Source organism: Nipponia nippon, unplaced genomic scaffold, assembly GCF_047370975.1.
Source record: "Nipponia nippon isolate SJK-2023a ecotype South Korea unplaced genomic scaffold, ASM4737097v1 scaffold_3, whole genome shotgun sequence".
Lineage (NCBI taxonomy): Eukaryota > Metazoa > Chordata > Aves > Pelecaniformes > Threskiornithidae > Nipponia > Nipponia nippon.
The window spans coordinates 73813329-73836424 of NW_028262347.1; the positions used below are offsets into that span (position 1 = coordinate 73813329).

A 23096-nucleotide genomic window follows, 5' to 3' on the forward strand; every position below is an offset into this window, starting at 1 on the left:
ACACATGCAGCAGCGGACCCCGTGTCAGGAGATGGGGTGGGAATTATTTTGGTCTGGCTGAGGGGCTCTCTCCATTACTTAGCAAATGATTAAAGCTGAAAGTGAGGTAACATTCTTTGTACTTGCATTTTTTTTCTCCCTTTTATGAAGATACAGGGGGAGGAAAAGTGTTGATTTTAGCTGAACACGAGCAGAGCTATCCTGTTTCGGTATGTCCTTTTTCTTCACCAAAATAAATGACAGTTGAAGGCACTTGCCACTTTCAACCTCTGGGGACTGACTCCCCAAAAAGTTAGTGGTCTTTTACAGTGAGAATATTTAAAAATAAAACGCACCTTTTGTGGAAACGTGAGCTTTCATGACAAATATTTTCATGAGGGTAACTTTGTGTTTAGCTAACTTAACTTCTGTTTCGGAGTTCTGCTGAAAGGTAGGACATGTTCATCAAGCACAAGCCTGAAGCATCACTGGATGTATTAGATAAAAAGGAAATTTATTCAAGTGAATGAAGTGTGTATTCATGGCTTTGAAGGCAAACCTGGCAGTAGTGGGTGCTGCATCTTTTGTCCTCCTGGAATGGTCCCTTTGGGATAAACACATACTAAAGGCAATGCTTAGAAAACATTTTATCAGGCACACATTAAAGGAAATAGAAGTGCCACAAATAAAACAGCACTGTGCTTACTTTTATTCCCAGTGACTTATCATAGTTGTGCTAGCTAGAAGGGTGCTAATGGTTTAGAAGATGCTGCTCTTTCCTGTAAGACACTGAAGAGGTTTTGTTGATGCGGGTACTTGGCATATGAAGATACCACGGTTTAGAAATATTTATTTCTCCGGAATGCAGCATGTGAGCTCTGATTTATGTTCTGGTTGCAATCTGGGTTATTGCTGAAGCTAGGTAAGTAGTGCAAAAGTCTGAGTTCAGGACTGCTTGGTTTTTGTAGGCATTTACCTTGAACCAGCCTATTTTAAATTAGTCTAGTCCTTTTGTATCTAGTGGACACACTGTTGGCCTGGTAAGACACCAGCAGCTCTGTGGGAGGATGCTAATAGCCACTGCAGCAGAGTGGGGCTTAGCTGGGACCTGGAAACTGCTGGGGGAGAGTGGAAAATGCTGCTGGTTTCATCCCAGCGAATGTCTTTAGGGAGTTGAGGACATGGTGTAGATGGACTTGGCAGTGTCAGGTTAATGGTTGGACTCGATGATCTTAAGGGTCTTTTCCAACCTTGACAATTCTATGATTTTATGAGTCTGGGGCTTTGGGGCATTGTATGGGTGAGTGGGTCCAGGGAGTTCTTGTACAAGGTAATATGCTTGTAAGAGGGACCAGCATAAACCAAATTTCATTGGGAGTGATTCATGCCCAGAGATCCCAAACTCTTGGGATATCACTTATTTCATTTAGACCTGCATAGTGGGCTCATAAACAAACCTTAAAGTTAGGGATGGTAGTGAAGCAAATGCTTCCCAGCTGGCACAGCGAGAGCACAGGGTGCTTCCCTAGGGAGCTGCTCCGCTCCCTGCAAGGCTCACCCATGAGCCTGGGAGAACAGCCTCAGCAGCATGCACCGGCTTCACGTGCCCTGGACTCATGGTGCCTTTCTTCCAAACTCAACAGTGTGAACTTCTACTCCGAGATGGTTGTCGGGACTCCCTGTTAATCAATGGGGAGAACAGACAGTTTGTAAGTTCATCTAATCAATGTTAGATGCTAAAACAGCCCAGGTGAATTGTACTCAAAATTGCTTATTTCTCTACCTTTTAACTCCCCAGGGAATTATAGAAATGTAGAAGTCAGATGGATCCTGTCTTGAGGGACCAGAGAGAACAGAAAAAGTTGAATCTTCCCTGTGAAGATGTCCCCTCTCTTTTTTTTTTCTTTTTTTTTTTTTTTCAAATCAGTGAAGGTTTTATTTCCAGTTGCAGCAAGTCAAGCATTGCACAAAGAGAGAGCATCACTTTCACCAGAATAATAAATAATCTCAAAACAATCTAACTTGTTATAAGAATTACTCCTTGGCAAAAACACATATGCAACTCTTAGAATGTGCCTTCAGGTCTTCATTTTTTCCTTCCAGGAAAGGCTGCAGTTTATTCCTGGTCTGGAGAAACTTCTCCTAACTGCTGTCATCTGGCACTCTGAGCCCTTTTATTCACTCTTTGCTGCTTTTAAGGAAACACTGTACTGAGACACTGTGTTCAGGAAGACGAGAGTACTGAGAGATTGTCAGTTTTCTTCCCGTTCATTTTGAGCCACAACAGGAGACAAATTTAATGGTACGGCAAAGTCTGGGCTTATTTAGCAAGACTTAAGAGCAGTCTTGTAATTACAAATTGGAAACAGAAAATCATAAAAAAGAGAAAGGCAAATAAATGCTGCAATTCTGTCTTAACAGCTGGATATATTTATATATCGGCTAGGTAGAATATATACAGCATATAGACGCATGCATTTCTGTAGCTGGTTGACTTCTTACCTAACCTAGAATCACCTAGAGAGGTCCCAAGTTGGTGAGAACTCGAGTCTCGGTAACATCCCGTGACCTGTGTTGTCTTCAGTTTTCACTGCCCTCATCTTTTATATTCTTCTTCCCCTCTTACTCCTCTTTGGAATTAAATGTTGGGCTACCACTGTGGGGCTTGTGTTGTTTAACAGTTACTTCCCCTGGTTCACACGGACTCGCCAAGGATATCTGTGAGCTATGCGATTACAAAAAACACTTTGACCACATTTAGCTTGGAGCTGACCAACTGCTTTCTGCCTGCTCTTACCTATTCCCCTTATAGGTCTATAAATGCATTCATGTTAAAGATGTACATAACAAAACATCCTGGTGACCAGATTTTACACTTTTTTATCAACGAGATGAAACGGCTGGTGAGTGAGCCCTCCAGCCGGTCATGTCTGAAAATAGGTGTGCAGTCGCACTGCACTGCTGTGACAGCTCAGCCCTGTTTCTAGTAGGCTTTCCCCATTTTTGCTGTGAATGAGGGGGCTGGAGGGTCGAGGTCTGTGAATTCCCTTTGGCTGATGATTGTGCTGGCTGTGCTGCCCAAGGTGGCTAAGAGGATGGTTGGGCCGTGCCCTCATTTGCTCGGAGGCGGTGGGAGCACAGGGAGCGTTTGCTGTGCGGTCCTGTTGACTAGCATGTGTAGGTGATGCTAGTCACGTCCTAGGCATGGTGGAGTGGTAATGATTTTTGGGAAGAACTGGTGAAAGAGGGGTCTGTCTCATGGGCATCCAATTCAGGAGGATACACTTTGTACTGGTTTTGGTCTTGCAGTGCACATGAGTTGTATCTAGAAGTATATGGAGAAATCTACCTCAGATCATTGTGGTTTTTGTCAAATGGCTTCATCTAATAAAAACTTGTTCAGCTTAGATTTCATCTTACTACCACTGCTCTCATGAGGCTTGTGCTGGATGATATTTCTTTTCAACCTCCCCCCATCCCTCAAACAACTAAAAAACTACAAAAACAAACCCCGGTCCAACCTGGAAAAAAAAAAAAATCTTTCATCCTTGAACTCCTGTTAGGTGGCAGCTCGAATGATGGCCTTGTTTCATTAAGACAAATACAGCTTCTGGAGAAGTCACTGCTCATCAAATAACATACATTTTTCTTAAAATAGGGGGGCTTGCCCTTCCCATCTCAGCATGGGTGAAGAGGAACACTTTGGGAGGTCTTCAGACCGTTCTGCAAAGCTCATTCTGGAAAATACTCCCACATTTGTAATCTGCAACCTGGGTATAAATGATAAAGAAGTAAGCAAAGTCAAATCACCACGTGTGCTTAAATTTATTTATTTCCCAACCCTCAAGCCCGTTTTGAAATGTATTTTCATGCCTGTTGCCCAATATACCCATTTTCTACTTACGAAAACGAAAAAAACTGGTTTGCATCCTTTCTTAAGGAAAATAGGGGAGAAGAGGAGGGATTATTTTTCTTTTGTTCCCATAGCTTCCCAGACTATTGGCCACACAGGGCATTTATGCTGTTCCTGATGTTAACGTGGTGCTGTTTGGTGCGTTATGTTCAGAGAATTTTCAAATGTTATTTGTTGTCCTATCCAGAACCACATCTCACAAGTGCAAGTTTTGCAAAATGGTCCTGGTTGCAGCATTTCTTCTTTTAATTTGTTTAAATGATTTGGGGAACAGACGGTGGTTCAGAACGAGATGTGGGGGCTTCATAACTTTCCATAGTTCATGAAACACAGAAATTGCTATTTAAACATAAGCGAGCTTTTATCTGCAATAATGCCTCCCTTCTGTGGGGCATTTTCCACAAGCCCAGTTTTTCTGCACCACTTCTCTCTTTTACAGATGGCAAAATGAGACTCGGAGAGCTTAATTACTCCAGGACTCACAGAAAGATAGCAGCAGATTAAGGAATAAATCATATTTCTTAAATTGCAGTCCAGTGTTTGAAAATAACAGCATCTTTCTTTACTGTGCTAGATCAAGCTTAGTGATGAGTGAATAAAATAATCACCAATACAATAAAGGGATCTGGTTCAAATATATGTTCAGAAATTGTTGTGGGTGGGGTTTTTTTATGTTGCCAGACTTACCTGAAATTCTTACATCGCCAAACGCATGCTTGTGCTCTTCTGGACTTGATCCCCTTCAGAGACTTTCCTGTACTAACGACATCCAATAAAATGTTACTTGTGTTGCAAGATCTGGCCGTCTTCTGGTGGTTTTGCTGACTGAGCAGCAAACTTGCTGAAGAAGTTGGGTAGACGGCTGATCATTGCTACTGATCGTTCTGTGGCTTATGGCTGCTAAATTCATCTCTGTAGGTTTTCCTTCTGTAAAACAGAAATAACACCTACTTCTTTGGTGTGCGAGGTTTAATAAGTTGTGTTGTGTTTGATGAGGTAAAACACTGTAAAAGTTTTATCGCAGTGCATCTGCTTCCAGTTTCAGCACGATTCAGGCATGCTACGGAGGAGCTTCGCTGTGTGATAGCAGTTATGGGAAGGGATCAAGAAACTTTTGAGCACGCTGCTAATATTTGGTCCAGCTTTGGAAGAGCAGATCTGTATCTGTTTATACGTGGGACCAAGCGAAAACCTGGCTTCTTCAAAGTCTAAGGCTTGTAACTTGACCCAAATTTTTATCCAGTCAAAAACCTTGAAATTCGGGCCCACTCAGGATTTCAGTGCACCAAACCCACCCCGCTCTTCCTTGCTCTGATAGGCAGCATTTCCACCAGCCTCCCAGCACTGCCCAGACCGCGTTTCCCTCCTTCTTTTTTGGTTCTGCATATCAGAACGTGATTAAAATCATTATATCCCTATCTATATCTTGCTGTCTGTTTTCCTTTTAATTAGGTTGTAAAACAATTAGTTACCACCATGTCTCTCTCTTCCCCCTTTCCTCTCTTCTTTTTTGCGAGTCCCCCAGTGCGCCCAGAGCTGTTTGTTCTCCCCGGGCGGGGAGGAGGGGGCCCTACCGTCTTGCTTTATTTACAGCAGGGTGAAGGTCAGATATAAACAGTTTTTGTTCTTGTGCTGTTGCTTTCTTTTGTGACCTATCCTGCATTGTTTGGCTTTTTTCCTCCCCCGTGCTTTGAAGTGCCGCACACCAGGTGTTCCTGTTCTGAATTACACATGAAAGGACCACATCCCTGGACTAATTAACTAGTAAACTGCACCCGCCTCCCCTGGGTTTAATTGATGCTGCTCTTAAAAGGGGAAGCCAGTTTCTTATTCCTCCTGATTTCACACTGTAGTCATCTCCTCTTTATCTCCCTAAATACGGAAGATACTCTTGAATTTCTCACTCCCGGGCCACGCAGTGCTTAATATGTCTTCTCATTTCACAATTAATAAAACAATTATCCGGTATGAAATTTTTGAAAGAAATCCTCCATGTTCGTTTTTTTTTTTTTCTTTGGCTCCTAATTTCTTTGTGCCTGACGGCTGCAGCCTCTCTGGGGAGCGCAATGTGCAGAACTGCACCGCTTCCCGAGAGCTGGAAGATCCAGTATCTTGCTGCTAATTATTTCACTTGATTGTCTTGACCCAACAAAAGCATTGGTGTATACCGACATCTTCCATGGCTCACAGTTTCTTTCCTGGGGCAACATTTCTTGCAGCGTAATGAGCAGGAGCTTTCGTGATTTCTTTGTTAGGCCCGGTGGTAGCACACCGATACGCATCTAGCTTGTCTCTGTGGTGGGGTGGGCCTTGTTGATGGCAGAAAACTGCACGAAGTGATCAAAACCAGTTTACAATCAGCAAGCCTAAATCAAATACAGCTCATTTCTGTGGGCCCTCCAAAACTGCTCAGTGCAGATTTATCTTAGTTGATAAAGACCCGTCTTTGGCTGAACTGGGGTAGAGCGCAGGGGGAAACAGAGAAGGTTGTCACGTGGTGGTCACTGTGCCATTTATCCAAATTGGTGTGTGTGTATATATATATTATACTTCGCGCGTTCCGGCTCCATCCTGTACCAGCTAAAGGACGTTTTGGGCTGGGGTACAGCCGGCGGACCCTTGGGTGTTCAGCGGGTGCTCCCTGCACACCCAGAGCTCTGGCCGACTTCCCCATGCTGGGCAGATGCGCGGCAGGAGCTGTGGTGGTCCCTGCGGGCAGCAGCCCAGCAAGTAACTTGGCGCATCACAAATGATATGCTGTATTGCAGAGCTGTGCAAAACCAAGCGTTCAGGTTCAAGGACCTTGCGTGCTGGTGCGGCCGAGTTGGTGCTGGGGTGCGGGGAGGTCCCAGCCTGGTGGTGCTGGCAGGCAGAGTTGCGGCAGGCAGAGAACCACCATACATAAACATTTGTATAATGGTTTAGTAATTGTAGATTTTCTTGCCCTTGAGTGCAGTGTTTGTGTCTTGCTGGTGCTTTGACGTTTTGAGGTGCTGGGGGATGATTTCATTCCCTGATTTTCTTTACCCCAAACAGGTAATTTCTTTAAAGGGTGCTGGTTTAGGTTTACGGTCAGGTTATGCTTGTCTGTTTATCTGTCTTATGTACTTATTCACTCACCACGAGCATCCTGTATCCTCTTTTAATTGAAGTCCTTGTTAAGTCCAGCAAAGTCTTTCCACAGACTTCAGTGGGAGCCAGTCCCTATTCATTTGATTGGAGTTGTTTTCAACTTGAAATGGAATTTCAAACTTAACAGTCCTATGAAATAGAGGGGAAAGATTCAGGATATTACCAGAAATTGATGGGGATGGGATTGCAGCAACATTTTTACTTACTTAAAAGACATTTTCCTCTCTGGGTGGATGCCATAGGGTAGGTCTTAATGTATCACATACCTGACTCTTTCTTGGATACCTGGCAGAGGGAAAACTGAAATACTTTGCTCTATTGTGAGTGTTTGGTTTCAGAGGTGGGACCTGAATATTAGGCAGATGTGTATTTCTTTAAGACAAAAGATATTCCTTGAAGACAACCTCTGCTGTGTAATAACTTAGGGTCAGATTCAAGGTGGCCAAGAAAAATGGGAGCTTTGCTGTTAATGCCATGGAGTTTTGGATTAGGGATTTGGTGTTGTTGACATACAATGCAGAAAGGAGAAGGTGCTGCTTTCCTCCGAAATTACAGCTGTTTAGCGCTGCTGTGAACTAGGGCCGCCAAGGGGCTGCCATTGTTTTTGTTGTTGAAGATGCAGCAAAACACAATCTCTAGTCCTGCTTCTCCGCTCTTCCTCCCCACCATGCTGAAGTTCCCTACCCTTGAAAAATTTTTCTTTTTTTTTTTTCCTGGCTCTTGCCAGCAAAATCATCACTCTGTTCTCCCCAAGGAGGGTAAATTTTGCGCTTTTGTAGGGTGCAAAGTGGCTTTTGTGGATCATGCCATTTTACGGAGCATGATGGGACCTGAGACTTTGGAGTAAGCCAGCTAAGTGACACTGGAGAACAGACCTCAGTGCAATTAATTGTAAACTGACTGAAGCTTATATGTCAAAGACAGACTGCACTTTAATTAACACGCAGCTTAAGAGAGACGCTTTTATAGTCTGAAGCAGCTATTTTAAAACAGAACAAAAAAAAAGCAGTGAACTCACTGAATTTTAGCAGAAGGTAAAGGTAGAACTTTGGCCTTTATAAGCTTCATAGCTCTATTGAAATCCATGCCATGTTATCTTGATTTAAATAGCTTAAAATCTGGAGCCTCTTTTGCATTATATTTGATTGTTTAGATTTAGTATTTCCTGAATTCTTGAATTTATTTTAATCAATTTTTGCTAACATTTGCAATAAATTCCTTTTTAGGGAAATTTTGCTTTAAAAATGCCTTCAACCTGGTTTTGCTTATTTCCTATCTTATTTTCTAGCAAGGATGTTTTCAGCTTAGGGCAGATAGAAATGAAAACCTGAAAAAAGACATTTTATTGCCAAAAAGCACTGGTATAATTCAAAAGCACCTCTTGCTAAATCATTTGTGAGTGTCTCATCAAAAGCATAGGATATGGTTTTGTTAGCACAGATCAGGTCTTTGAGAATGGTTGTCATGCACTTTCTTAATCTTAGTCATTTTAACCCTTTTACAATTCTTTCTACCTTTCTCTCTGAGCTCTGATGTTCTGTAATTTTTTGCTGCCTTCCCCTTCAAAGGCAAGTTTGCCGGTGTTTTTGTGATTAACTTTTATATGTCTGAGTTTTTCAAAACACTGTCAGGTTATAACATACTGTTTAAAAACCCATACTCATCTTTTTTTATTAATCCTACATTTCTTTATCAAAACTGAAAGTCTTGTCATATCCTGTTTACATTTCAGCTTTTATTTTATTTCATCTTTCAGAAAAAGAAAAAGGTACTGGGGCAGAATCTGAAATTTAAGAGAAAATTTGCAGTGGCCCCTGTTGTTCTTGCAATCTGGCAACTAGCTGGGTTACCCTATTTCATTTCAAAGAAATAGCAGTCACAGCTAACTTGTTATTCTAACTGGTTTACTTTTCCTTATCTCTCAATTATAATATCTAGAGATGTAACATGATGGCATTAAAAACTTAAAGGAAAAGGGTATATGGATTTTTATGTTGTTGTTTAAAGAAGATGCTGGCAATGTTTCTCCTCATAAAACATGTATAACATTTCATTTTAAAAACTTCTCTTGTTCGATAGGTTTAGATGTTGGGCTTAAAAATGTTTAGCATCACCATTTTTACGACGGTTGCAGAACAGGAAAAGGCTAGTATAACTTAATGTGTAGAAAAGCAAGGCATAGTTACTGTCGTGCTGCTAAATTTAAATGAATAAGCGTTAATATTTTATATATAATTGTATTTCGGCACCTTACTCTTTCCAGCTGGCCCTTCTCCCTGAATGTGTCCTACATCTTTGCACTCTCCCAGTGCCCGCCCTCCGAATCTCCAGGCAGTGGGATATATCAGGAGGAGAATGCACTGAGCTCTCACTTGCATTCGAATGAAAGAACTAATTTGTTAATTTGATCTCTTTTTAAAAATAAGACCTAAATTAAGTATTATCTTAATCAGCAATAAAATACATTCTTTCAATTACTTGTTTCTCTGAATTATTAAGAGAACTCTAAATAGTTTCAGTGAGTATTGTTGTAATTGTTTCCTCCTTTGATTTTCATTTCCTTAGTTGTCATCATCTCCTGGCAGCGGCAGCAGCTGTAAAGCAGATCTTTCAACAGCCTTGTTAATTGTGTAGAAATTAATCTGATTTTAAAAACCTTATTGATATACGGATTCATGTGCCTTAACGTGCATGAGCATATGCCTGCTCACCTCTTTTACCCAGTGTATTCTTCTGCATCTCATGTCAACCTAATGCACAGGTTGGGTCATTATCTCTGCTTGCCCATGAGGACTCGCACGTTCCTGTGGGGTCAGATTTTATTTTGGTGTTCCTATCAAGTGCACTGGATACCTCCATGGAAATACAGAAGCTTACGTGAAATACGCTCATGGCTTTTATGTCTGTAAGAAATGTTGTTTGTCAGCCCATCTGTCTTCCTTTTATTTACTTCCATTCTGTGTGTGTAAGGAGAGGTAATGTAAGTTAGGTATGTACAATGTCATCAAAGTATGTCGTCGTTGTCTTGTTCAGTTACCTGTTGCCATACATCAGCAGATATACTTGGAAGGAGCGAGGAGCCCCACACCCACATCCCCTGAAATACTGACCAGCTAGTGGCCAAAGGATGTTACCAACATAGACATAAGGTTTCATTCCTGAGTGGTTTCCAGATGAACTGAGAGTACCTAATGCCCAATATTCATGGAGTACAGGCAGACGTCTGTGTTTTCCTGAAAGGAAAGATAAGGCTCCTTTGTGGAATAAAAAATTATAAAAATAAATTAACATATTAAACAATCTTTTGTAATACGAAAAAAAAAATATTATTGTAGCTTTCCACAGCTCCACAAAGAATAATGAAAAAAAGTTTTTCTGTAGTTTGTACTTACTGGCATATGCCACTAAGCAAATGAGAAGGTTGTTGTTAAATAATGTACCTATTAGTATAAATTATATACAGTTGAAGAGTAGATTCTCTTTGTGAGCCTACTTGTGGTCATTACAGCTTTTGTGGTGCCAGTTATTAATTTTAGCATTCTCTCTTAATTTCCAGACTGTAATCTGCATACCTTAATTGTGCTGTCTACAATAAAAGGTTACCTCTTTCTTTCCGTCTTACATATCAGCGCTCTGGTAAAGAGCAGCATCCTCTCAGCATGTTGGTGAAATGATAACTTACACATCATTATGGAAAGTGCTTTACATTTCTTTAGGATAAGCAGTGACATAGACAGATAAAATTTTATCCTTTTAAAGATGGTAAAACAACAGGTTCTCTATGCCAATACAAGTGGCAGAGGCAGGCGTAGCCTTTTCAACTTCAGTGAGATTTGGGTCAAGTTCTTAAAGAAATTCAAATTGAAGCTGTCCTTTCTACACAGTGAAATGAGCGGCAAATTCTGTGCGTAGAGGAACTTCAGGTGTGGAGCCCCTGTACTTGCTGGCTGATGACTAGAGCTAGATTAGTGTTCTTATTCTTTAAAGCCGCTATTCAGTCATTGTTAGCCTTCATCTCCCATTGGGCTGAGTGTTTTCTTTCCCTCGTGCTGTCACATAACCTCAGGAATCTGGGGAAGAAGCTTCACGTGTACAGTTCAGGCTTTTGAATACCAAAAAATAAGTTATGACAATGATTTTGTAGAGTTGCTGTTTATCTCATTGCTTGCAATGCCAAACAACAATCTAAGAAAAAAATTACAAAAAATTTAGTGGAAATTCTGTTTCAGACTCAAATCCCAGCAGAATAGGCTTAGCCTTTCATCCCGATGAGACAGATAAATTGAGTATCATGCAGCTTACAACTAGTGTTTCTTTTGAATGAGAGCTGTAAAATCAGGGTCCCATCTTTCATGTGTTGACACCAGACCGCTTGATATTTTATTTTAACAATGATGGGTTTTATTTGGGAGACTAGCAGTTCTTCCTTATACTAGCTGAGAGTTTTAGTTCAGTGGTTGTATATGTACTATATATATTTGCAAAAGAATTTGTATTTGTTCAGATAAAAAGATATGTGATAATATTAAATTATATATAAAACATGAGATCAATTGAAAATTCATTCCTATTGTGAAATGCAGTCTTTTGCCAGTGACTACTCATTTCAGCTCTGCACATCTAACTTGATCTGAAACAAAAAAGTGGAGAACAACCCTGCGCTAAGGCATGTCTTCAGTCACTGTGCTGAAGTAGCGTACATATCCGAGCACGCCTTGAATTCATTAGTTCAGCAGTAGCCATGTAGGTGTGGCAGCAGCCCAATGCATACAGAGGCAACTTTTTTTTAGAAGTGATAAAGGAATAAAGGGCAATCCCGGAGTATTAAATGTGCAGCCATGGGTGAGACTACATATGTACGCATGTATGCACACGCTAGCTTAAGGTTGCTTTCTAAGAGTATATGACTTGGGCTGCGGGAATTTTTTCCATAGTGTTTGGGGTTGATGAAAATGCTACAAGGCAGTCTTGCTGAGAATGATGAGCCTCTTTTCCTCAGCTTCCAGGGACTTTGAATTCTGTCCTGTATGAACAGAAAACATTATTGGTCTTGTGTTTATGGTGCTGTAAGGTAACAGAAATGCGGAGACATTCCAGGGTGTCACCTACATATTGGTCATCACTCGTCAAGTGGGATTCATCTCTCATTGATCCAGCAACTTCTATTTTAGGTGCTTGAGCTAAGCTAATCATTTAAACTTGTTTTATCACAGATGCATACGTGAAGTGAACAGCTTTTCACGCCTGTCTTAGATGCTTGTTTTTTTGGAGGCTTGCTCTCTCCATTCATTGAAGGGGTAATTGATTGAAGCTAAGCACTGACTTTCAGATTGTCAGTTAGATAGAACCAGAAAAGTCCTTCAAATTCTTCATCCTGAGTCTTCATATCTGTACTTATACTACCTCATAGCTGCCATTTTGATATTAGATGGCAAAGAGTCTAAAACAGGTTTTAAAATTGTTTTGGTTTTTGGATAGGAAAACGTGTATTTTATTTTGGCCACTTTTTATTAAATGTATGTCAAAACCAGAGTTGGATAACCACACACAGCAAGTCCGCTTGGGCAACATCTTTGTGGAAAGACAAGGTGCTATTCTGAGACTAACCCACACTCTGTAGGGTTTGGGAAAGAGTAGGAGTCAAAATCCTCGGACACTTTGAAGCTCCTTCAAGACATGAGTAGTTTGAAATTCTCTTATAAGACGAGTTTATCTAGAATGGCCTATGTTAATACATTGCCTCTTGCTTGTAAATGCCTGCTTAGTGTCTCTGTGGAACACTTGGAAAATACAAAATATCTTTGAAGGGATCATGAGGGCTGCCAGATGATATCAGATGAGTCAGAGGTCTGTTACTTAAAAGGAATCCTGCCAGGACTCTTGTTTCACTGGTTTCCATTCTCCTCTGGTCTCCACTGGAGACTAATGGACTAATTGGGCTACAATATTACTCAAATGAAGCTGCTGCCCGTTCCTAAACTAAAAGGGGTTACTGAGCCACTGTTGTAATTTAGTTATTCAACACAGAAGAAATGAAGAATAAATTAGTTATAAATATGCGTGTGATGGCTTTTTAATATACAGTCTGCTCAGTATTATTTTGCAGTAGGTGCTCTGTTGAAAATGGAGGAACTTTGTGAAATAGAGTTGGTGCAAAGTACCGAGCTGGGATCTGCATGACAAAACCTGCAGGCTTTTAAGCTTTTCCGACCAGTGCCGGTATCTTGCATACAGCGTGCTTGGCTTGTGCAAAAGACGAGTAATTTTCAGATTTGAATGTCTAGGCTTAGATTTTTGAGCACCCAGATTTGGTTTTGTCTGTATTGGGGAGGGTCTTGTCTGTTTATCTAAGTGTGTGTGGGATGCACCAGATGAGACTATACAGAATGATCATATGAACACAAATCTGCTTGTACTGCTGACAGAAAATACTCTGGATGTTGTCTGCCAGAACCCTTCTTTACTGGGAAAATGAGGGGTGGGGGATGTGTCATGAGATCTGACTTACCTGCCAGTGTCAGTAGGAAAGGACAGAACAAATCAACAAGATGTGGAGTATCAAATTGCCAGGACCAGACAGTATTCATCCACGAGCTCTAAAGGAATTCAGATGGGAAATAAACACCATAACAGACCATTTGGAAGAAACAACAGCAAACAGGGTTAGTAAACACAAAGATAAATATGTTTTATTGCAGAAGAGTTAATGTGGTTTCTGTTAACAGAAGTTGTGTTTCACAGATTACTGCAGTTCTGTAGAGGAGTCAAGGAGAGATCCTGGTGTTACCTACTTTGATTTGAAAAGGTGTTCAACTGCACCCTCGCCAAAGGCTCCTGCAAAAACTTAGCTGTCATGAGATAAGGAGTAAGAGTCTCTATGGATAAATGATTGGCTAAAGGGTAGGAAACAAAGGGCAGGAATAAATAGACAGCTTTGACAGTGTAAGGAAGCCAGTGGTGTAGTCTCATAGGATGTCTGTGCTGCTAGGATATCTGTTGCTCAACATATCGTAAATGATCTGAGAAAGGAAAATTGAAAAAAAGGTTGCAGCTGCTAATAGGTTACTCAAGGAGTTGAAACCAAAACAGACTGCAGAGAAGGATCTCACATTAGTGAGTGACTGGTTGGTAAAATTAATGTCAGGTAAAAATCTGTGTGTGTAAATTGTGAAGTAATGCATATGGGGGGAAAAAAGATAATTCTAATTTTGTGTACAAACTGGTGAACTATAAACTAGCTTACCACTCAAGAGTGTCAGCTCAATGCTTAGTACCAATGAATAAAACAAGTAGTATGCTAAGAGTTATTAGGAAAGGAACAGAGAACAGGATTATGCCGCTGTATTTATATTCTTATTATGTCATTAGTGTTGTATCCATGGTTCAACCACGTATGGCAGAGCGTGTTCCCTTCTGGTTGTTATTTCTCCTCCCCCCATCTCCAAAGTAGAAAAGATGTAAAAAAGGATGGCAGCTAAAGTCAACTGTACAAAGTGACTTCCAGCACATCATGGAGTCAGAACTGCTTTTACTTGCAACACGTAGTTAAACTGTTGATCTCGTTGCCGTGAGATGTCATGGGCACCAAGCACTTGCATGGATCAAAAAAGGGGTTAGACAAATTCATGGAAGAAAACTCCATCAAGGATACCAACATAACCACCAGCAAGTTGCTGGAGGGTAGGAGAATATACTGAGGAAATGCTGCCCTGTGATGGCCCTATTTTTGTATTCTCCCCTACCATCTTGTGGCACTGCGTAAGGCAGAAGACAGAGCAGAACTGCGCAGATCTGTGGTCTGGTCTGGGTCAGTCATTCATGCGTTATAGTTTTATGTAAGGTGTCAGTGGTTTAGAGTGCATGTGTTTATTCAAAGTCTTTTTAATTTACCAGCTTGTAGACAGGAAGGTATTAATGATTTGCAGTTTTGGGGGCTTGACAGGAAAGGAACTGTAAAAACATAGGAAAGTGTGAATAGGTATGAGTCTTCATTGGTGTCCTCCTGATAACAGCTCTTTCACAATCATCCTGTAGTTGCCTGCTCAGTCGTTTCAAGCAGTATTTCTGGGAAAATCAAACTGCTGAAAGCTGTGGTATAATTTTTTTTTTTTCTTTAACCTCACAGATCAAACTGCCCCAGCAGCTGGATGGCCATAGGGGCAGGGCATTATGTTGCAAAGATACAAAAAATTGTATCATCTACCGAGATACAATGCCAGAGCCACTGAGAGAGTCACTGGATTTCCATTTACAGTGCTCAAGATACTGACTCAGTGGAAATACTAGACTCCTAGTCTTGCTGAAAACCGTGACCTTTTTCCGGTTGGTGTCAATGGAGCTAGATTCTCTCTCTCTTTTTCTTTCTTTCTTTTTAGCTTGAGAGTGATCTAATTTGTTCAAATAGAAGTTGTGTTGTATATTTTCCCTACATTTTCTCCAATGTCCATATGCAGTGGCTGGGACTCTTGAAGGAACCTGAAGTGTAAAAGCAATCTGTTTCAGCGGGACTGTGTATTTAACTCCATCAAGTCCTTACCAATGGATTACAATTATCAGATTGTTTAGCTTAGTGTTATTAATGTACCTACATGTGTGTAATCAGAAAAGTACCGATAGTTTATAGCTAGCACAGCTCTTTAGATAAAAATAAATTTATCAGACTAAATTATGTTTCAGCTTTCGATGCACCTTTATTTGTTTGGAAGATTAGGTATTTCAAATGTGACACATGCAGACTAAAAGTTAAATGATTTATTTTGGTTATAATAGCCATAGCTAAGAAATGTGAACTAATCAAGCATTAGATCCAAGAGGCTGTTAGACCACAAGAGAGAAATGACCAGGAGATCTAAGAGAGATCTAAGCTGAGGGAGGCCAGGTACAAGTTAAAATAGCTCATTAAAAACATCTATGTTAATAGGACATTGCATTGCCTAACTGAAAATGTCTCTTATATTTTACATAGTCATTAACTCAATTGTTCATGATTCTGCTCCTGGTGTAATAGGGGCTTTTAACAGGTCCTTTTTTGAAGGGAATATCATTTGTGCTTTGTTCGCATAATAATATAGGATAATATACATCCCCATAACCTTGTTAATATATTGCCATATTTAAAAGGCAAGATGTTGAAACTGTGCATGAAAATACAAGAATGGAAGGATCTTTGCTAGGTTGGCATACAGTGAATCTTATTTCCTGTTCCTTGAGTCCCCAGACTCTAAAGGGTGAGGGCTCCAGAGACTTTTGGATACATACGTGCAGCGTAGTTGATTCTGATACAGACAGGTCTCAAGCTGAGAGAAGAAATGACGTTCAGAAATAGTTTTCAAGGAATAAAATACCTAGACGTTTTTAATTCTAAGGTAAAATATCAGGGGTCTCAACTGCAGGACTGTATGTTAATTTGCAAAATGTATTAGACCTTTTTTTTTACTCTAATTGCACTGATATTATATTATTTTGGTCTGATATCATTTGCATGTTGTTATTTTAGTACTGCAGTTTGAAGAATATGCAAGCAATCACACAAATAATTACTGAAATCATTTAAAAAAAAGACCTACATCTCTGTGGACAAAACTCTTGTCAGTGCTGATAACGCAAGAAGTACTTCAAGAGGAAGTAGAAAAAGCAGGGAGTGCAGCTGTCTGTAATTAATTGAAGGAATAATATAATAACTATTATTAGAACAAACCAAACAATAGCTTTGGCAAATATTTTTGTAGCGACTTAAATCAGCAATGAAGATGATAAGCAACCGTCGCAGGGGCAGCATTAGTGTACTAATGATGATCAAAGACAGCAGTCGGCAGAGAGTGACTGGCACGCAACCACAGTGGAAACCTGCCGAAACCCCTCCTCGCTCTCGCCTCCCCTCGTTCTCGTCCTCCCCTCTCCCGACGTGACATTTCTGGTCTTGCATCCCGGGAAGGCTCCCCTCGCCATCAGCCAGCCGAAGCGATGCCGGGTACGTAACGCGCGCCCGTACAGACGCGCTCAACACTGCGCCAGCTGAGAAGTCCTCTGGGGTCTCGGAGCAGCCGCTGAGGGGCTTCACCCACCCTTTGGTGGTCCCGTACCTGCTCTGCTCTTGGCTGATCCCGCTCCTCAGTGAGCGGGCAGCCAGTTCCAGCTGCGTGGCATTTAAATGTTACCATAGTGATGAGTAGTGGACACTGCCACCTTTCTCTTTTTAATTAAAGAACAGATGCAGGGAAAGCTGATCTCTCGGTGACCCTCTTTAAGCTGACATCAACACGCTAATTGTTTTCAATTCTTTTCTTCCCTCAGCAGTCGCAGCTCTGTCCTTCGTTCCTATCAAGGTCTTGCCTCCGGTTAGGTTAAAGAAGCAGTAACTCTTTTCAGAGGCTCCCTTTGGGGACTGTTTCAAGCGGTGGCTGCTTCAGAGCGACTAAACTCTCTCCTCTCCATTAGCGAGGTGGGTACAGAGGAACAAATGCTCCTGCCTGCGATGGGAAACTTCTGACTTTCCTGCGCCAAAAACAATCCTAGCAACAGCGCTAAGCGGGGATTTGCTCGGGGTATACAGAAAAGTGTATGATTACATAAATGTAGGCATGCCTCCTTCCAACCTCCCCTCACCTTGCACCATTTCAGTGCAGCACAATCGCTGCTGAACAAACAAGGCAGTTGTGGCTGGGATGGACTCGACTCAGGAAGAAGTCTCCTGCCTTTTAATCCCACTTCAGCCCTTGACTCGGAAAGCAGCCTCAGCTCTCTGCCTTAGTTTCCTCTTTTGTAAAATAGCAGTAGAATTGCCATTCACCTGTTGTAGAAAATAATTGTGCTTTGTCCAGGTGTTTTAATACTTAATGTTATAAAGAAGAACTGCTGCTAGAGCAGTCAGTCTTCACCAGCAATTGCTGTATGCCGATATCAGAGATTGTTATGGCTTTTCTTTAGGGATTGAAATTGCACATGGTATTCATGTTAATGATAGGCAAAAAATACATTATTTAATGGCTTCTGCTGTATTATCTGCCCTTTTTGCTTAGCTTCAGGCTAGAGTCAATAGGCAATTTAGCTCGAGAAAAACAGTTACCAAACAAGAAAAGGGATATTATTCATCCCATGCAGGTGTAAGTAAAACAAAAATAGTCTCAGATATCAAATTCAGACTTGCAGAAAGCGCTTGCATCACATAAGTTAACTGGTGATTGCCACTGGATGTCCTCATTGCTGAAGTGTAGAGTTCGGCTACGAGATCCTAAAGATCATCAGTGACAAGAACCCTTGAAATGCAGGAGGCTATTCAAACTGTTTATACAGGGAGATGGAAGGGCTGATATTCTTTGTTGTTGTCTCCTTTATCTCTGGGCTTGCTTGAGTTGGAGCAAGATCTCATTTTCATGATAACCTTACAAGGCAGGAGGTAATTTTTACATATGAAATACATCACATTCACAACACTCAAAAAAATAATTATTTTAACTGTAGAGCCAGCCTATCTGATGAAGCAAGATTTACATTTGGGGTCATGAATTGCTTTGTATATAGCGCACATGGCTTCTTTCCTTAGCGTTTTGTCTATTGAAATGTAAAACAGAAACACAGAATTTGTCAGTTGGTCCGTGAAGTTCAGATCACTTTGTCCATCGTGTAAATACTCTTTCTCTGGCAGTTCTTGGTGTTTGTTTTCTAAGAGGAAGACAAAAACATCTAAAATACTGCTAAATATTTTGTTGTTCCTGGAAGGAAAGATGGAAATTTTTTTTTCTGCTATTGTCAACCTCAACTGAGAATTGAGGTTTAAGAACAAAAGACCGACTGATCCTATTATAATCCACCTAGCCACTGTTTTGTTATGTACAAACAGATGCAGTCCTTTTCAAAATACATCAGCAATGTGGCCTCAGTAAGCGTTTAAAACAAATACTTCTCTACACACAAATCTCCTTCATATGAAATAGGCAGAAATTACATAGCACTGTTGAGCTGCACAGTACAAGCCCTAGTGAGCTTCCCCAGAGTTCGCTGAGTTTTAGGACGTAGGACTGTATTTTACTGCATCGTGAGGATAAAGTGAAGGTGTGAAGTTCATATCTGAATGTCAACATCCCACAAGTAATCTTTTAATGTATTATGCTCCCACTTTAATTTGTAGGCATTTAAATTTTCTGTATCAAGTCAGGGAAAACTGACGGGTGCAGCCAAAAATGCATGTTGGCCTTCTATTCAAGTGAGACAGTGTGGGGTTTCCTTTCCCAGCAGAATTTGGAGTCTCATTTATTTGACTGTAGCTGAAAAATTGCAGACTATTCATTTAAACCAAAATGCTAATAATAATACTGATGCAGAAAGACCTTTAATAATTTTAAACAATGGTGATTTGGGACTTCATTTATGCCAAGAACATGACCGCAGAGGGAAGCGTTGTGTGCTGTAATAAAGTGCAGAACATAAGACCCAGCTTAAGCTAGGACTAAATGCTCGGTAGGTCAGTACGTTCTGTCTTAGTTTGAGCTCATCCACAGTAAGCCTTTTTTGCAGGATATATAGCTGAAAGGGCAAGGCTTCTCATGCCTTTTCTAGGAAGAGCATCTGTGTGCTTCTGGGGTTTTATTGGGAGTCGTTTGATGCTAGATGTTTGCTCCATTATGACAGTGATTTTAACAATGTTTTGGAATGAAAATAATTTGAGCAGATTAGTAATTGGACCACCCATTTCCTCAACATCAGGAGGCCAATTTCCCTTTGAGAATTGTCAACTGTGAAGCCATAATGCTTGAAAATTTATCCTAAGTTACATATTTGGTTGTATTTATTTCCTTTGCCTCCAAATACTGGTTTGATATTTCCTTTGTTGTTGACAAGTTGTTGACAACATGCCAAGGAAATAGGGCTGCAGCTTATACAAGGGCCCCAGGTTTTCTTACATTTTCTTTAAGGTCATTCCTGTTAAGCATCTGATTTCTGTCACGTGCAAAGGTCCTGAAGTCAGATTCTTTAATATAATACACTCCCATTTTCAAAGATCACAAAGAATCTGTTTGGCACCTTAGCAATGATGCAAGGGGTCTTACTGGCAGATTTCAGAAGGTTGTTTGCTACTTCGTAGTTAATATAAATGTGACTGTGTATTTAAGCAGAAAGTTCTTGTGAACACAATGCACATTTTAAACGCTTGAAATTGAATTTAGTTTTATATCACTTTTGGCCCATATAATATGAATTTCTAACGAAAGCATATAGAGCTAAAACTCTACGTCCAGTTTTTGTCATGCACTGAGCATCAGATCTGTAATCAGCTCCTGCCTCGTGCTCATCTGCAGCTGCCGTTCTGTTTTGAGATTATTTGCTGTGTATCAGGATGGCCAGCAGACTATAGAGGGTCAACACATGAGCTGCATCCAGTGTTTTGACTCCTGGAGCCCATGGTCCTGCCCCATCTTACCACCCAGCTTTGCTTCCTGGCACACCTTCAATGCACACGGCGCACGTCCATCACAGTACCCTGATGCTGTAGAGGCCCTCCACGTCGTGTACGGGGGCTCATTCGGAGAGAGGAAGGAAACTTGGGAGATGTGCTTTTGCTTTTCACAACTGAGGATTTTTTTTTTTAATTGCTGGACAAGTAGGTTCTCAAATCCATATACAGCTGTTCAGATTGGTGCTCTGACTTCCTGGGAAGTTGTTAGACACTTTGGACACTTTGGAGTCTTGAGCATTACGTTGGAGCGTGGGACTGGGAACCCAACTTTACATCGTGCCTTTAAAAATACTGCACCTACATGTAGTTGGTCCAACTCATTTCTCTGGTCTAAAAGGGAGTCCACAAAGTGGAGCAGGAGGAACATACTCTCTTTGTCTATCATAAAGTATTATCCTGTTCCTTGTCAGTATGGAAGCAGTACTAGACAGATCCTCTGCTGAAAATAGGATAGGTTGGCATGACGGAAGGACACTGCTCAGAATAACTGCTGGAGATTGTCTGCATAAGGTTGATTTGCTGTCGGGTGTATAGAGGGATTTACTGTCATCCAGAGACACTGGAAACAGGAATCCCAGTTAGAAAGCAGGCATTACACAAGTATGTGGTAAAAAACCAGAAACTCGTAAAGCTGCAAGGGTCCTTTTGTAAAATGCGTGTGAGTAGCCAAGTGGGACAATAGTAACACTGCTAATTCATTTAATTAATATGTAATTTACTTGGAGTAGTGTTCATTCTAGTCTGTTTTTCTTCAGAAAGATGTTTTCTGCTGTGGTGAAGCTGTGATTCATTTCCATTTCACTACTTTCATTTTCATGGTCTCTTTGTTAATTGTCAAGGCCTGTTTGATGATTACAGTGGCTAGTAAATGCATTGCTAAATTATGGTCATAAATAACAATGGAAAAAAAGACCCATTCATTTAGATTTTTTTCTTTTTTTTTTTTTTTTTTTTGTCCTAAGCAAAAGACTGTGTTCTGGACTCTAGCAAAAACAAACACTGCAGTATCCTATCCTGTTTGCTTCGCAGCTTCTTTGTTGTTTTTGCTTTCATATGCTTTTCTATGGGGTTATGTATATTTGCTGTATGACAACCTGGAACGTAAACGTGAAGTAGAGCAGGAGTTTGAGTACATTGAAACTCTGAGGATGCAAGGGGCATACAGGTATCTTGGCACCCCTTAGGGGGAACTGCAAATCCCTGAAGCATCTCATCACTCCGGGTGTGTGCTCCTCAGAGGAGGGTTTCCAGCCAGGCTTGAAAGACGCTAGCTAGCAAATTAGATAATTTTGAACCTATGTCTGCTTTGCAGCAGAAAGGAAATATGTCACTCGCTGGGCCAAAAGTTAGGGCACAAAAATTTGGGGGAAATGTAAGCACCAACCTTGTTGGGTTTGTGCTCTGTGCATATGTGTGTGGTTTTATTAAGTTAAACTGTGCAGAAGGAAATACAGCTTGAGACTTTTGCCAAGTTGGTGTCAAACTAGGCATTACCACAGGCACTTTAGTAAAAACTCTCCACACAGGATGATATTTGTATGCAAGCCTTTAAATTTTTTTCCTTGGTTTTGCTTTTGATGTTTTGCTCCTGCTCAACAACAGCAAGTATGAAAATAACTCTCTTCAGTCTGGCTCTAATTTCAGTCCTCCTCCTTTTTCTGCAGAATTGTGGCATGTTGAGCTTAAAACCATCTTCGCTTCAGAATATATGAAAACTTTTTTGCCCAGCCAAAGATGAAAGATTATTTTTGGCACATAGTCAAAACATGGCTTGATCCTGTCTAACCCATGAGACTAGTTTGATCAGTTTAACTGTTACGTAGGTAGCTTTCCCAACGCCACGGCTTTTCCTCTTATAGATAGAATCTGAACTGGTTTCAGTGTAACGGAATATTTATTTTGCCTGTTTTAGAAATGTTGTAGCTTGAGAATATATGTCTCTGTAGCAGGGCTTATATCATTTAATCTTTAAAGCAGCACAGTATTGGATAAATTTTAGATGTTATAGTTCAGGAGCTGGGTTTGTAAATTAAATCTTTTGTGCTTTCTATTAAATGCAGTTCTGATTGACTCAACCAAAGTGATTAGTGCCCAACCTGTGTTATCCAGACGTTTGTCAGATATTTTATTTCATTTCATTTCATACATCTCGAACTACTAAGGCAACCTTGTCATTGCAATTTTCACACCCTTTCTTTTTCTTTGTTCTGTATGTCAGTGAAATCTTATCTCTGCAGTCTTCTGTCATAGGTTAATAGTCTGGAACAAACTTCATTTAAGACTCTTACATAGGAAAAACGGGGAGAGATTATAGAGAAGAAAGTTGGTGGCCACAACCAGCGTTAGATAGATGGTATCTCACAGACTCTGATAGTTTTGAAATACCAACCAAAAGTGTGGGAGAGGCAGAGAAGCGCTGACCTCAAAAGATTGACTCACTTGGTTCAGGTGCCTGGCTGACCCCCCGGGACCTCCTTTCACGTCACAAAGTTCAAGTTTTGTATGGGCAAAACTGAAAGTTGTTCAGGTCTTGCGTGGCTTTGCTTTTAAGGATGGGACAAAACCACAAAGGTCATGCTTGGATTTATATTTGTTCAGTGTTTTTGTTATTGTACATAT

The 23096-nt window shown here is 40.7% G+C and overlaps 1 protein-coding gene across 11 annotated transcripts in view; it reads left to right on the plus strand.

The window, feature by feature from the left end:
* The window catches only part of SOX5 (SRY-box transcription factor 5), a 645708-nt gene that overhangs the window by 232191 nt on the left and 390421 nt on the right, over window positions 1–23096 (plus strand). Inside the window, exon 1 of one of the 11 annotated variants that reach the window (XM_087765892.1) lies at window positions 16958–16994. The exons of 9 other annotated variants lie outside the window; for them this stretch is intronic. The gene's annotated coding sequence lies outside the window, so the exon portion shown is untranslated. Of the gene's footprint in view, window positions 1–16957; window positions 16995–17409; window positions 17466–23096 lie in introns of those variants that run through there. One more of the 11 variants, XM_087765894.1, reaches the window with a different exon arrangement.